Below are 16,621 nucleotides of genomic sequence, written 5' to 3'. Positions count from 1 at the left end.
GATGTTGCCGACTTGGACTTCCCAAGCGCTCTGCACACAGTAAGCGCTCAATAAATACGATTGAATGAATGAATGAATGACCTTCTGACTCTGACTTCTGACTGTTTGTACGTATTTATTACTCTATTCATTTATTTATTTTATTTGTACATATTCATTCTATTCATTTTATTTTGTTAATATGTTTTGTTTTGTTCTCTGTCTCCCCCTTCTAGACTGTGAGCCCGCTGTTGGGTAGGGACCGTCTCTAGATGTTGCCGACTTGGACTTCCCAAGCGCTTAGTCCGGTGCTCTGCACACAGTAAGCGCTCAACAAATACTGTGGCCCAGTGGAAAAGAGCCCGGGCTTTGGAGTCAGAGGCCATGGGTTCAAATCCCGGCTCCGCCACTTGTCAGCTGTGAGACTCTGGGCAAGTCACTTCACTTCTCTGGGCCTCAGTTACCTCATCTGGAAAATGGGGATGAAGACTGTGAGCCCCATGTGGGGCACCCTGATCACCTTGTAACCTCCCCAGCGCTTAGAACAGTGCTTTGCACATAGTAAGTGCTTAATAAATGCTATTATTATTATTATTATTACGATTGAATGAATGAATGAATGTGATCCCACTGCTGGGTAGGGACTGTCTCTATATGTTGCCAACTTGTACTTCCCAAGAGCTTAGTACAGTGCTCTGCACACAGTAAGCGCTCAATAAATACGATTGATTGGATTGAATGAATGAATGAATGAATGAATGAATGAATGAATGAATGACTCCAGGCCCAAGGAGGAAAACCCCCAAGTGGGGTCCGGAACCTTCCATCGGGGTCCTAGGTTTCCGAGGGACTCCTTAGACAGGAACACCGATCTCCAGCCGGACCGTTTTCCCCGGCGCACGGACGGCGGCGCGGCCTCCCGTTCCTATGGAAACGCGGCCTTCCGTTTCTATGGAAACGCGGCCTAGCCCCGCGCCGGCGGCCCTGACACCAGCCCTGGAGTTGGGGGCTTCTGCCCGGTGAGCAGGAGGAAGGGGGGCGGCGCGGGAGGGAACGACGACCCCCTCACAAGTTCGCCCTGCCCCCGGGGAGGGTTGGCACCCCGGGAGCCGTTAGCCATTGAGCCAGACGCCAGGGTAGATACCCAGATGCCAACCTTGTCACTGGACCTCCATCTTGCCCACGCCCCTCCCTCCTCAAATCCGACAGTGACACTCCCTCCCCCTTTCAAAGTCTTATTGAAGGCCCTTAGTAATAATAATGATATCTGGTAAGAGCTTACCACTACTAATTATGGTAATTAGTAATATGGTAATAGTTATGGTAATTATTAGTATTACCACTACTGATAATGGCTTAATAACATTAAGCGCAAGCGCTGGGGAGTTTACAAGGTGATCAGGTTGTCCCACGTGGGGCTCACAGTCCTAATCCCCATTTGACAGATGAGGGAACTGAGGCCCAGAGAAGTTAAGTGACTTGCCCAAAGTCACACAGCTGACTACTACTACTACTAATAATGATGGCATTTATTAAGCGCTTACTATGTGCAAAGCACTGTTCTAAGCGCTGGGGAGGTTACAAGGTGATCAGGTTGTCCCACGTGGGGCTCACAGTTTTAATCCCCATTTGACAGATGAGGGAACTGAGGCCCAGAGAAGTTGTGACTTGCCCAAAGTCACACAGCTGACTACTACTACTACTAATAATAATGATGACATTTATTAAGCGCTTACTATGTGCAAAGCACTGTTCTAAGCACTGGGGAGGTTACAAGGTGATCAGGTTGTCCCCCGGGGGGGGCTCACAGTCTTCATCCCCATTTTCCAGATGAGTAACTGAGGCCCAGAGAAGTGAAGTTGCCAACTTGTACTTCCCAAGCGCTTAGTACAGTGCTCTGCACACAGTAAGTGCTCAATAAATTCGATTGATTGATTGATTGATTGAAGTGACGTGCCCAAAGTCACACAGCTGACAAGTGGTGGAGCCGGGATTTGAACCCACGACCTCGGACTCCAAAGCCTGGGCTCTTTCCACTGAGCCACGCTGCTTCTCTACTAGCTACTAGATGCCAGGCACTGTACTAAGCGCTGGGGCAGATACGCCAGTTGGGTTGGACACAGTCCCCGTCCCACGTGGAGCCCACAGTCTCAATCCCCGTTTTACAGGTGAAGTCACCGAGGCCCAGAGAATCCATTCCATCCATTCAATCGTATTTATTGAGTGCGTACTGTGTGCAAAGCACTGTACTAAGCGCTGGGGAGAGTACACTATAACAGCAGACACATTCCTGCCCACGACGAGCTCACAGTCTAGAGGAAGGAGAATAGGTAAGTGAAGTGACTTGCCCCAAGTCCCACAGCTGACGAGTGGCGGAGCCGGGATTAGAACCCACGACCTCCGACTCCACTGAGCCACGCTGCTTCAGGATCATCGGGTCCCACTTGGGGCTCACAGTCTAAGCGGCAGGGAGAACAGGTATCGAATCCCCATTTTGCAGATGAGGGAACTGAGGCCCAGAGCAGCCTCCTTCCCCTCCCCACAGCACCTGTCTGTATGTTTGTACAGATTTATCACTCTATTTATTTTACTTGTCCATATTTACTATTCTATTTATTTTGTTAATGATGCACATTTAGCTTTAATTCTGTTTGTTCTGACAACTTGATACCTGTCTACATGTTTTCTTTTGTTGTCTGTCTCCCCCTTATAATAATAATGATAATGATGGCATTTATTAAGCGCTTACTATGTGCAAAGCACCGTTCTAAGCGCTGGGGAGGTTACAAGGTGATCAGGTTGTCCCATGGGGGCTCACAGTCTTCATCCCCATTTTACAGATGAGGTAACTGAGGCACAGAGAAGTTAAGTGACTCGCCCAAAGTCACACGGCTGACAATTGGCGGAGCCGGGATTTGAACCCATGACCTCTGACTCCAAAGCCCGTGCTCTTTTCCATTGAGCCACGCTGATTCTCACAGACTGTGAGATTCCCCTTCTGGACTGTGAGCCCTGTTGGGTAGGGACCGTCTCTATATGTTGCCAACTTGGACTTCCCAAGCGCTTAGCGCAGTGCTCTGCGCACAGTAAGTGCTCAATAAATACGATTAAATGAATAAGCAGACTTGCAGGTATGTGGCGAAGCTGGGATTAGAACTCAGGTCCTCTGACGCCCAAGCGCTTTCCACTTGGCCACACCGTTTACTATGTGTCAAGTGCTGGGATAAATATAATCAATCAATCAATCGTATTTATTGAGCGCTTATTGTGTGTAGAGCACTGTAAATATAAGCCTTTCAATCACTCAATCGATTACTCATGTTTATTGATGAGCGTTATACTAAACTCTTGGGCGAGTACAATATAGTCAGATGGATAGATTGGACACAGTCCCTGCCCCACATGGGGTTCACAGCCTAAGAGGGAGGAAGAATATGTTTTGAATCCACATTTTACAAATGAGGAGACTAGGCACAGAGAACTTCAGAAAGAAGGTGCGCGGCCCAGCTGTGTGACCTTGGGCAAGTCATTTAATAATAATAATAATAATAATGGCATTTATTAAGCACTTATTATGTGCAAAGCGCTGTTCTAAGCTCTGGGGAGGTTACAAGGTGATCAGGTTGTCCCGCGGGAGGCTCACAGTCTTAATCCCCATCATCATCATCATCAATCGTATTTATTGAGCGCTTACTGTGTGCAGAGCACTGTACTAAGCGCTTGGGAAGTACAAGTTGGCAACATATACAGTCCCTACCCAATAGTGGGCTCACAGACTAGAAGGGGGAGACAGAGAACAAAACCAAACATACTAACAAAATAAAATAAATAGAATAGATATGGACAAGTTAAATAAATAAATAGAGTAATAAATATGTACAAACATATATACAGGTGCCGTGGGGAAGGGAAGGAGGTAAGATGGGGGTGAGGTAACTAAGACCCAGAGAAGTGAAGTGACTTCCCCCAATCACACAGCTGACAATTGGCGGAGCCAGGATTTGAACCCATGACCTCTGACTCCAAAGCCCGGGCTCTTTCCATTGAGCCACGTTGCTTCTCTTCTATTAACTACCCCGGGCCTCGATTCCCTCGTCTGTAAAATGGGGATTAAGACTCTGAGCCCCCCGTGGGACAACCTGATGACCATGTATCTACCCTAGTGCTTGGCATGTCGTAAGCGCTTACCAAATACCACAATAATAATTGCTATTATCTTGCTATTATCCAGCGCTCAGTACAGTGCCTGGCGTGTAGGACAAATACCTTTTTTTTTTAAAAATGAGCCTAGCCGAACTCCTCTCGGACTCAGATGTTTGCGTCGGTGCCCTGATGGGATCGATTTGCCGGTTATTTTTTGCCTGTGGGTAACCTTTTCCAAAAGGCTGCTCCTCAGAGAGGAAGAGGAGAGAAATGGCAGGGTTTCAGTCTCTTAAGATTGAAAGCTACAAAGGTCTCGTCTAAAGATGGAACTAAATTTAGCTCCTGTGGTATGCGTCTGGACTTCCAAAATGCTACCGGGGTTAGCAGCCTGTCGTCGAGTGGGTATAGATTGCCCACCCGCCCTTTATTTTACGAGAAAATTTATTTTCCCCCGGGCCTGGAATGCCCTCCCTCTGCCCATCCGCCAAGCTAGCTCTCTTCCTCCCTTCAAGGCCCTGCTGAGAGCTCACCTCCTCCAGGAGGCCTTCCCAGACTGAGCCCCTTCTTTCCTCTCCCCCTCGTCCCCCTCTCCATCCCCCCGTCTTACCTCCTTCCCTTCCCCACAGCACCTGTATATATGTATATATGGTTGTACATATTTATTACTCTATTTATTTATTTATTTTACTTGTACATTTCTATCCTACTTATTTTATTTTGTTGGTATGTTTGGTTCTGTTCTCTGTCTCCCCCTTTTAGACTGTGAGCCCACTGTTGGGTAGGGACTGTCTCTATGTGATGCCAATTTGTACTTCCCAAGCGCTTAGTACAGTGCTCTGCACATAGTAAGCGCTCAATAAATACGATTGATTGATTGATTGATTGAGAAAACCCGGAGCGATCGGAGAAGGCCCTCCCTATAGAGCAACGAAAGACTGCGTCGGCCGCACGCTCATCGTGGCGTTTATCCTTACGGCGTCGGAAACCCGGCAGCGGGGTTGACATAATTAGCGTCTGAGCCGTAGGCCAGATACATTTGGAGTGGTGAAGCTAAGAGAGATATAAAAAGAGACAATTTTCCCGTAATGTCATCCCGCCAGGGCTGAAGGCCTAAAAGGAGCCCGGCTCCGAAATTTCTAGAGAAACCGCCCCCAAAACCCACGCCTCTCTTCCCCCGTCAAGAAACCAAAGTACATGCCGGGTCATTTTTAATCGGTACTCTCTTTGTCGCCGAATGGTGCTTTCCAAGCGCTTAGTACAGCGCGGGAATCGGAACAGAAGCACCGGTTAGATCGCGTTACGGCGTAGCATCGGGCCTGGGCAAGGTGATGCCTGAACTGGAAGTGAACCGAGATCTCAGAGTGATTTTCCGCTTCTCATTCCCGCGGCCCACGGTTCCCGATCGGAGGAAGAGGGTGGGCGGAGGAGAAATGCCGCGAAAAAGCGAATCCCTCCAGGAAGGCTGATTTCCGAGAAGGCTGACGATCTTCTAAGAGCCTCCCTGGGGAATCTCTCATCCCATTTTGCCGCTCGGAGGCCCCTGGGAAATAGCCAAGCCCCGGAGACGAGGCGCAGCCTTCCAAGGAAAGGCTTTGGCGTCCTCTCTGATTTTTCTGCTTTTGGCCGGCTGGGGAAATGAAAGCCAATCAATCGAAAGCGGCGATCGAACGCCCGCGAAGTGCAGAGCTCTGTACTAAGCTCCGGGGAGAGGTCGGTTGTTGCCGCATTGTACTTTCCAAGCTCTTAGTACAGTGCTCTGCACGCGGTAAGCGCTCAATAAATACGACTGAATGAATAATAATCATGATGGTATTTGTTAAGCGCTCACTATTCCTTCATTCAGTCGTATTTATTGAGTGCTTACCGTGTGCAGAGCACTGTACCAAGTGCTTGGAAAGTTCAATTTGGCAACAGATAGAGACGATCCCTACCCAACAACGGGTTTGTTCTAGGACGTGATCCCTGCTGTCAAGGAGCTGATGGTCTGCTGCATGCAGAGCACTGTACTGAACGCCTCTGGGGGACCACAAAAGTAGTAGAATCGATTCCTGCGCTCCAGGATTTGACAGTCTATTGCGGGTAGAGCCCTGGGCTAAGTTCTGGGGAGAGCACAGTAGACACGATCTGGGCTCTTAAGGTCTGCTCTGTGACCTTGGGCGAGTCGCTTTACGTCTCTGGGCCTCAGTTCCCTCATCTATAAGATGGGGATTAAGAATGGGAGCCCCATGTGGGACAGGGACTGTGTCCAACCTGATTACATTGTATCTACCCCAGAGCTTAGAACAGTGCTTCACACGTAGTAAGTGCTTAACAAATACTGTAATTATTATTTTTATTATTCCTCCCTGTCTCTTCCTTCCCTCGCTCTCTCCCCTTTCCTTCCTTTCTCTTCCTCCATTTCTCTCCCTTTCCCGCTCTCCCTCTCCTTCCCTCTCCCTCCCTCCCTCCATCTCTCTTCCTCTCTCCCTTTCTCTCCCCCTTCATCCCTCCCTCTGCCCTTCCCCGTCTCTCCCTTCCCCTTCCCTTTCCCTCTCTGTCTCCCTCTCTCCCCCCCCCCCACCTCTCTGAAAACCTGCATCACCATGGTGACCCGGAATCGCTCCTTCCATTTCCAGAAAATGAGACCTTGGGCGAGATGAGAAAATTGAGGCACAGAGGATGAAATAACAACTGCAGTAATAATAATGATAACTGTGGTATTTTTTAAAGGCTTACTACGCGCAGTACTAAGCACCGGGGTTGATGCGACGTAACTAGACTGGATACGGTCCCCGTCCCACGTGAGGGTAGCGAACGGGTATTTTATCCCCCATTTACGGACGAGGCAGCTGTGGCACAGAGAAGGTAAATGACTCACCCAAGGTCACCCAGCAGGCAAGCGTCCGCCGTTACTCAGAGGGGCCGGTGGTGGAAATGGATTAGAAATCCGACTGGCTGCCTCCCAGCGAAGGCTCGGTCTTTTCCAGAAATACAGACCTCGGGGTGAACGGGCTCGGTTCCAGGGCGACCCACGGCTGCTGGCAGACCCCCAGATTGGGTTGAGCTGTAATGGATGATGCTCAGCCCCAGAGGCTTATGGGATCATCCTTTGCCCGCGCAGACAATCGAGGTCCACGGAGCAGACGGTCCAGGGAGCTAAATTTTAGGCGGGGTCGGGGGCGAGTTTCGAGAGAAAGAAAAGGAACAGAAGGACACCTATTCAACCGGCAATTTCCAACCTATCATTCGATCAGTCGACCGTATTTATTGGGCACCTACCGTGTGCAGAGGACTGTATTAAGTGCTTGGGAGAGTTGTCAATCAATCCTATTTATTGAGCTCTTACCTTAGGCATACCTTAGGCGTACTATACAACATTATTTTACTCGAACATATTTACTATTGCATTTATTTTGTTAATGATGTGCAGATAGCTCTAATTCTATTTGTTCTGACGATTTTGACACCTGTCTACGTGTTTTGTTGTCTGTCTCCCCCTTCTTCATCATCAGTCGTATTTATTGAGCGCTTACTATGTGCAGAGCACTGTAGTAAGCGCTTGGGAAGTACAAATTGGCAACATCTAGAGAGGGTCCCTACCCAACAGTGGGCTCACAGTCTAAAAGGGGGAGACAGAGAACAAAACCAAACATACTAACAAAATAAAATAAATAGAATAGATAGGTACAAGTAAAATAAATAAATAAATAAATAGAGTAATAAATATGTACAAACATATATACATATATATGTACGTATATGACATACACATATGTGACTTCTTGACTGTGAGCCCGTTGTTGTGTAGGGACCGTCTCTGGATGTTGCCGACTTGCACTTCCCAAGCGCTTAGTCCAGTGCTGTGCACACAGTAAGCGCTCAATAAATACGATTGAATGAATGAGTGAATGAATACAACAGCATAACAGACACGTTCCCTGCCCACAGCGAGCTTACAGTCCAGAGGGGGAGGCAGACATTAGTGTAAATAAATAAATTTAAGCATTTAAAGAATATGGGGCTGAGAGAGGGGTGAATTAAGGGGGCAAATCCTAGCGCGAGGGCAGTGCAGAACTGAGAAGCAGCGTGGCTCAGTGGAAAGAGCCTGGGCTTTGGAGTCAGAGGTCATGGGTTCCAATCCCGGCTCCGCCAATTGTCAGCTGGGTGACTTTGGGCAAGCCACTTCACTTCTCTGGGCCTCAGTTCCCTCATCTGTAAAATGGGGATAAAGACTGTGAGCCCCCCGTGGGACAACCTGATTACCTTGTAACCTCCCCAGCGCTTAGAACAGTGCTTTGCACATAGTAAGTGCTTAATAAATGTGATCATTAATTAATTAAGCGCTTAGTACAGTGCCCTGCACACAGTAAGCGCTCAATAAGTACGACTGATTGAATGAATGAACGAACTGAGAGGCGGAGGAGGAAATGAGGGCTTAGTCAGGAAGGCTTCTTAGAGGAGATGTGCTTTTAATAATATGCGAAGCAGCGTGGCTCAGTGGAAAGACCCCAGGCTTGGGAGCCAGAGGTCGTGGATTCTAATCCCGGCTCCGCCGCTTGTCAGCTGCGTGACTTTGGGCAAGTCGCTTAACTTCTCTGTGCCTCAGTTACCTCATCTGGAAAAGGGGGATGAGGATTGTGAGCTCCACCTGGGACAACCTGATCACCTTGAAGCCTCTCCAGCACTTAGAACGTGCTTTGCACATAGTAAGGGCTTAACAAATGTCATTATTATTATTATTATTATTATTAATAATAAGGCTTTGAAGGTGAGTAGAGTGTCATCCTTCGAATACGAAGCGGGAGGGAGTTCCAAGCCGGAGGCCGGTCAGTGGCGAGATAGACGAGATCGAAGAAAAGCGAGTAGGATGGCATTGGGGGTGATTGAGCCTTTTCCAACCGAGGGCAAGGAGTTTCCGGTGGACGCGGAAGTTCTTGAGCAGCGGGGAAACATGGACCGAACGTTTCTGTGGAAAGATGATCTGGGCGGCAGAGTGATGTCTGGGCTGGGGTGGGGAGATCAATCAATCAATCAATCAATCGTATTGAGCGCTTACTGTGTGCAGAGCACTGTACTAAGCGCTTGGGAAGTACCAGTTGGCAACATATAGAGACGGTCCCTACCCAACAGTGGGCTCACAGTCTAAAAGGGGGAGAGATGCAGGAGGCGGGGGGATCAGCAAGATGCGGTAATCGAGGCAGGAGAGGAGAAGTGCTTGGATTAATGTGGTAGCGGCCCGGATGGAGGAGAAAGGGTGGATTTTAGCGATCTGAAGGTGGGGCCGACAGGATTTGGTAACAGATGGAGTATGTGGGTTGAATGAGAGGATCTCCAAAACCATGGAGATGATGAGGCCTTTTTCATGGTATTCCTTAAGTGCTTACTATGTGCCAGGCATTGTACTGAGCACCGGGGAAGATAGAAGCGAACCAGGTTGGACACAGTGCCTGGACTGTCCCACAAGGGGCTCACAGAGAACAGGTATTTAATCCCCATTTTACAGATGAGGAGACTGAGGAAGTGAAGCGACTTACCCAAGGTCGCCCAGCGGGCCCGTGGCAGATCCGGGATTAGAACTCAGGTCCTCTGATTCACCCTCAGGGCCCTAAATTAGACGGTTTTCCAAGTTTCCGCCACAAGTTTAGATGGAGAGGTGAAGGCCCCTTTATCCACAGCTCGGAGTGGAGGGGGCTCGTATTTTCCGACCCCGGACGGTTCACTCCCGTCCCGAAGCCCGGGTTTTTGTCTCCTCCTTTCTGAATGAGATGGAGATTGGACGGAAACCGAAGCATTTGAGCTGCTAATCTCTCCCAAGACTCTTCGGCTTGCAGAAGATGAAATGAGCCCGCCAGAAAGGTCTGGGTGGCTTTTCCTTAATCTCCCTTCTCTCGCACGGATAGGAATATCGGGAATAAGGAGGCCTGGGACACGGCAGAATCCGTGGGGGCTAAGCGCCTCTCTGACTGGGACGGAAACCCGCGGGAGGGAAAACTTGGGAAGCTGTGGAAACACCTCGGGCCGAGGAGTCCGAGGACCTGGGTTCTAATCCTGGCTCCGCCACTTGTCTGCTGTCAGGTCACTTCACTTCTCTGGGTCTCGGTCCCCTCATCTGGGAAATGGGGCTTTGGGATCTGTTCTCCCTCCTATTTAGACTGAGATTCCCACGTATGTATTTTAGTAATAATAATAATGATGGGATTTATTAAGCGCTTACTACGTGCAAAGCACTGTTTTTCTCCCGGCGCTAGACAGTAGTCAAGTAAGCACTTAATAATCAATCAATCAATCAATCGTATTTATTGAGCACTTACTGTGTGCAGAGCACTGTACTAAGTGCTTGGGAAGTACAAGTTGGCAATATATAGAGACAGTCCCTACCCAACAGTGGGCTCTCAGTCTAAAATAGTAATAATACTATTACTAATAAATACCATGGATCCCCCTCTGGATTGTAAGTTCACTGTGGGAAGGGAACATACCTACCACCTCGGTTGTGTTGTACCCTCCCAAGCGCATAGTACAGTGCTCCGCACATAGTAAGTGCTCAATAAATACAATTGATTGATTGACTGATAGAGCTATAGTATAGGAGATAGTAGGAGAACCCAAGGCGCTCAGTAAATACGATTGAATGAATGAATCCAAGATACAGAAACAGATGCAAGCCACTTAACTTCTCTGGGCCTCAGTTTCCTCTTCTGTAAAATGGGGACTCAATGCCCGTTCTCCCTCCTCTTTGGACCGTGAGCCCCGTGTGGGACGGGGACTGCGTCCGCCGCGATTGACTCGTATCTCTCTACGTGCTTGACACATAGTAAGCGCGGAGCAATGCTATAATAATGATCATACAGTACCATGGAGTTAGCAGACATCAATCTGCGGTATTTATTGAGCGCCTTCTGTGTCAGATCACTGGACTAAGCCCTTGGGAAAGTCCAACACACCGGGATTGGTAGGTCCGTTCCTTGCCAACAGGGAGTTTACAGTCTAGAGGCGGGTTTACAGTGCCCTGGGAGCTGTTGGATTTGATAATACCCACCCTCAAATTAGCTTCTCGTTCGAAAATCCAGTTTTGACGTCCCTGCCCAAACTCCCGCCGTCCCCCGGACACACAAAGCTGGCCAAACACACACATAATACACAGACACCACTACATTTCTGCTTTCTTTAGCTCCAGTTTTAAGTTTCCATGGGCCGGCCTTTCATCCCCAGACTTATTTTTAGGGTCCGTGGCCCCTTCTGGCCCCGGCCGGAGAAGGTCATTGTCAAGAGGTCCGTCAATCATCTGTAGGCCTCGGCACGTACGTCACTGATAGATTATTTTCGGTCCGTCTCCGTTGATCTGACGGATTATTTTCTGTCCGTCTGTTGATCTGACAGATTATTTTCAGTCCATCTCTGTTGATCTGACGCTCTCTCTCTCCGTAGCTTTGTAGTACTGTCCGTTGGAGGTTCATTCAGTAGCATTTATTTATTGAGCACTTACTGTGTCACTGATAGATTATTTTCGGTCCGTCTCCGTTGATCTGACGGATTATTTTGTGTCCGTCTCTGTTGATCTGACGGATTATTTTCGGTCCGTCTCTGTTGATCTGACGCTCTCTCTCTCCGTAGCTTTGTAGTACTGTCCCTTGGAGGTTCATTCAGTCGCATTTATTTATTGAGCGCTTACTGTGTCACTGATAGATTATTTTCGGTCCGTCTCCGTTGATCTGACGGATTATTTTCTGTCCGTCTCTGTTGATCTGACAGATTATTTTTGGTCCATCTCTGTTGATCTGATGCTCTCTCTCTCCGTAGCTTTGTAGTACTGTCCGTTGGAGGTTCATTCAGTCGCATTCATTTATTGAGCGCTTACTGTGTCACTGATAGATTATTTTCGGTCCGTCTCCATTGATCTGACGGATTATTTTCTGTCCGTCTCTGTTGATCTGACAGATTATTTTCGGTCCGTCTCTGTTGATCTGATGCTCTCTCTCTCCGTAGCTTTGTAGTACTGTCCCTTGGAGGTTCATTCAGTCGCATTTATTTATTGAGCGCTTACTGTGTCACTGATAGATTATTTTCGGTCCATCTCTGTTGAGCTGACGGATTATTTTCTGTCCATCTCTGTTGATCTGACAGATTATTTTCGGTCCGTCTCTGTTGATCTGATGCTCTCTCTCTCCGTAGCTTTGTAGTACTGTCCCTTGGAGGTTCATTCAGTCGCATTTATTTATTGAGCGCTTACTGTGTCACTGATAGATTATTTTCGGTCCATCTCTTTTAATCTGACGGATTATTTTCTGTCCGTCTCTGTTGATCTGACGGATTATTTTCGGTCCGTCTCTGTTGATCTGACGCTCTCTCTCTCCGTAGCTTTGTAATAATAATAATGATGGCATTTGTTAAGCGCTTACTATGTTCAAAGCACTGTTCTAAACGCTGGGGGGGATACGATGTGATCAAGTGGTCCCACGTGGGGCTCACAGTCTTAATCCCCATTTTTACAGATGAGGTAACTGAGGCTCAGAGAAGTTAAGTGACTTGCCCAAGGTCACACAGCAGACTTGGTGGAGCCGGGATTCGAACCCATGACCTCTGACCTCTGACTCCAAAGCCCGTGCTCTTTCCACTGAGCCACGCTGCTTCTCCCTTGGAGGTTCATTCAGTCGCATTTATTTATTGAGCGCTTACTGGGTGCAGAGCACTGTGCTAAGCGCTTGGAAAGTACAATCAGGTTGCCATGTGGAGGTTGCTTTGGCTCTGCTTCTGGGTCCGTGCTTTGCTGTGAAATCTTGATCTAATAATAGTAGTAATTGTGAATGAACAGTGCTTGGCACATAGTAAGCGCTTAACAAATACCATCATTATTATTATTGTTATTATTATTATTATTTGCTAAGCGCTTACTTTGCGCCAAGCATGAGGTAGATACGAGCTCCTCAGGTTGAACACAAAGTTCCTATCCCACGCGGATTTCACAGTATTAGTAGTAGTAAGAGTAACAAGCGTTTACTATGTGCACAGCACTGTGCCAAGCGCTGGGAGAGAATGATAATGAGAATAATTGTGGTATTTGTTAAGCGCTTACTATGTGCCAGGCTTATTTTCGGTCCGTCTCTGTTGATCTGACAGATTATTTTCTGTCCTGTTGATCTGACAGATTATTTTTGGTCCGTCTCTGTTGATCTGACACTCTCTCCTTCCATAGATACTTGTAGCTTTGTAGTACTGTCCCTTGGAGGTTCATTCAATCGCATTTATTTATTGAGCGCTTACTGTGTGCAGAGCACTGTACTGATCGCTTGGAAAGTACAATTAGGTTGCCATTTGGAGGTTGCTTTTGCAGAGCGCTGGGTTGGATTTAAGCAAATCAGGTTGGACACGGTCTCTGTCCCCTGTGGGGCTCACGGTCTCAATCCCCATTTTCTGGATGCGGGAACTGAGGCCCAGAGAAGTGAAGGAACTTGCCCAAAGCCACACAGCAGAAGCAGCGTGGCTCAGGGAAAGAGCCCGGGCTTTGGAGTCCGAGGTCAGGGGTTCAAATCCCGGCTCCGCCAACTGTCAGCTGGGTGACTTTGGGCAAGTCACTTCACTTCTCTGGGCCTCAGTGACCTCATCTGGAAAATGGGGATGAAGACTGGGAGCCCCCAGGACAACCTGATCACCTTGTAACTTCCCCAGAACTTAGAATGGTGCTTTGCACATAGTAAGCGCTTAACAAATGCCATTATTATTATTATTATTATTATTATGTGGCGGAGGCAGGATTAGAACTCAGGTCCTTCTGATGCCCAGGCCCGGGCTCTAGCCACGCTGCTTCCCAACAGGTGGGAATTCGGCCTGGTCCCTGGCCTTCGCGGAGGCGGGAGGCGGGGAGGGGGGCTCACATTCTCAAAGTTTTGAAGTCAGTGGTGAGGAGGGTGCAGTTGAACTCATTCATTCATTCAATCGTATTTATTGAGCGCTTACCGTGTGCAGAGCACTGTACTAAACGCTTGGGAAGCCCAAGTTGGCAACGTATCGATACGGTCCCTACCCAACAGCCGGCTCACAGTCTAGAAGAACTCATTCTCATTCACTCACCCCTGACGTTGCCCCTTCTCTCTCTTTGAGCCCACTGTTGGGTAGGGACCGTCTCTATATGTTGCCAACTTGGACTTCCCAAGCGCTTAGTACAGTGCTTTGCACACAGTAAGCGCTCAATAAATACGATTTATTTATTTATTTATTTATTATGATTTATTTATCTATTTTATTTGTACATATCTATTCTATTTATTTTATTTTGTTAGTATGTTTGGTTTTGTTCTCTGTCTCCCCCTTTTAGACTGTGAGCCCACTGTTGGGTAGGGACTGTCTCTATATGTTGCCAATTTGTACTTCCCAAGCGCTTAGTACAGTGCTCTGCACATAGTAAGTGCTCAATAAATACGATTGATGATGATGATTGATTGATTGATTGATTCCTTCAGGTTTGAAGCCCCAGGGGTCTTTCCCTTTCTCCATCTGGGAAAAAGTCACGTCAGGTTCGGGCGCTGGAAATCCTGTCGAAGCTTGCGAATCCCCATTTTATCTGTTGCCGAATTATCCTTTCCAAGCGCTTAGTACGGTGCTCGGCACACAGTAAGCGCTCAATAAATACGATTGAATGAATGATTTTACAGATGGGGAAACCGAGGCCCGGGGAAGTGACCGGGCCAAAGGCGCACAGCGGACAAGTGGCGGAGCCGGGATTGGATCCCGCATCCTTCGGACTCCCGGGGTCTGTGTTTTTTCCACTAGGTCACCACTCCTTCTTAGGACTATCTGCTAGACGCCCACCCCAAACCTTCCGCCCCACATGCCGCCGGCTGCTCCATCGGGGACGCCGGGATAGGGGTTGGCGTGGTGCAGGAGATAGAGAAGCAGTGTGGCTCAGTGGAAAGTGGCTCGGGAGTCCGAGGTCATGGGTTCGAATCCCAGCTCCACCACTTATCGGCCGTGTGACTTTGGGCAAGTCGCTTCATCATCATCATCAATCGTATTTATTGAGCGCTTACTATGTGCAGAGCACTGTACTAAGCGCTTGGGAAGTACAAATTGGCAACATATAGAGACAGTCCCTACCCAACACTGGGCTCACAGTCTAAAAGCTCGCAGTCACTGCTCACAGTCTAACATTGGGCTTCACTTCTCTGTGCCTCAGTGACCTCATCTGGAAAATGGGGATTAAGATCGTGAGCCCCCCGTGGGACAACCTGATCACCCCCCGGCGCTCAGAACAGTGCTTCCCACATAGTAAGCGCTTAACAAACACAATCACTACTATTACAGAGCCGGCCTGGGAGTCGGAAGGTCGTGGGTTCCAATCCCGGCCCCGCCACTTGTCCGCTGTGTGTCCTTGGCCCGGTCGCTTCTCCAGGCCTCGGTTTCCTCGTCTGTGAAATGGGGATTAGGAGCCCCAGGTGGGACAGGGAAGGGGTCCAACCCGATTGGCTCGTATCCAGGGACGGAGGGAAGGTGCGTCACTTCTCCGGGGAATTTTCAGGACTTTACACATTTCCCAGGCGCCGCCGAATCTTCCCAACAGCCCCGTGGGGCAGGAGAGGCGGCACGATTACTGCCATTTTATAGTCGGGAAAGCCGATGAAATAACTTGCCCAAGGTCACACAAGTGGTGGAGACGGGACCCGTCCCTACCTGCAACTGGGTGGGGTGAACATTCCCCTGAGTTCGGCCGCTCCCTTCCGTCAGCGAGGGGGTGGGATGAGGCGGTAATAATAAAAATTACTCTATTATTACTCTATTTATATTTATTTTATTTGTACATATCTGTTCTATTTATTTTATTTTGTTAGTATGTTTGGTTTTGTTCTCTGTCTCCCCCTTTTAGACTGTGAGCCCACTGTTGGGTAGGGCCTGTCTCTAGATGTTGCCAATTTGTACTTCCCAAGCGCTTAGTCCGGTGCTGTGCACATAGTAAGCACTCAATAAATATGATTGATTGATTGATTGATTGTCTCCCCCTTTTAGACTGTGAGCCCACTGTTGGGTAGGGCCTGTCTCTAGATGTTGCCAATTTGTACTTCCCAAGCGCTTAGTCCAGTGCTCTGCACATAGTAAGCGCTCAATAAATACGATTGATGGTGATGATGAAAAATGATGGCGTTTATTAAGTGCTTGTGATGCGCAAAGCACTGGAGGGGTTACAAGGTGATCAGGTTGTCCCCCGGGGGGCTCACGGTTTTCATCCCCATTTTACAGATGAGGGAACTGAGGCACGGAGAAGTTAAGTGACCTGCCCCAAGTCACACAGCGGACAATTGGCGGAGCCGGGATAGTTTGCGATCATTCCCGCCCCCCCCCAGTTTCCCTCCTCAAATCCGACAGACATCGACTCCCCCCACCCCCACGCCCCTTAATAACTATGGTATTTGTTAAGCGCCAGGCACTGTACTAAGCACCGTGGTGGATACAAGCACATCAAGTTGGGCACGGTCCCTGTCCCCTTTGGGGCTTGCAGTCTCAACCCCCATCAAGCGCTCAGTACAGTGCT

The sequence above is a fragment of the Tachyglossus aculeatus genome, unplaced genomic scaffold (genome assembly GCF_015852505.1).
Source record: "Tachyglossus aculeatus isolate mTacAcu1 unplaced genomic scaffold, mTacAcu1.pri scaffold_1_arrow_ctg1, whole genome shotgun sequence".
NCBI lineage: Eukaryota > Metazoa > Chordata > Mammalia > Monotremata > Tachyglossidae > Tachyglossus > Tachyglossus aculeatus.
Note: the sequence above shows the minus strand (reverse complement) of the source record.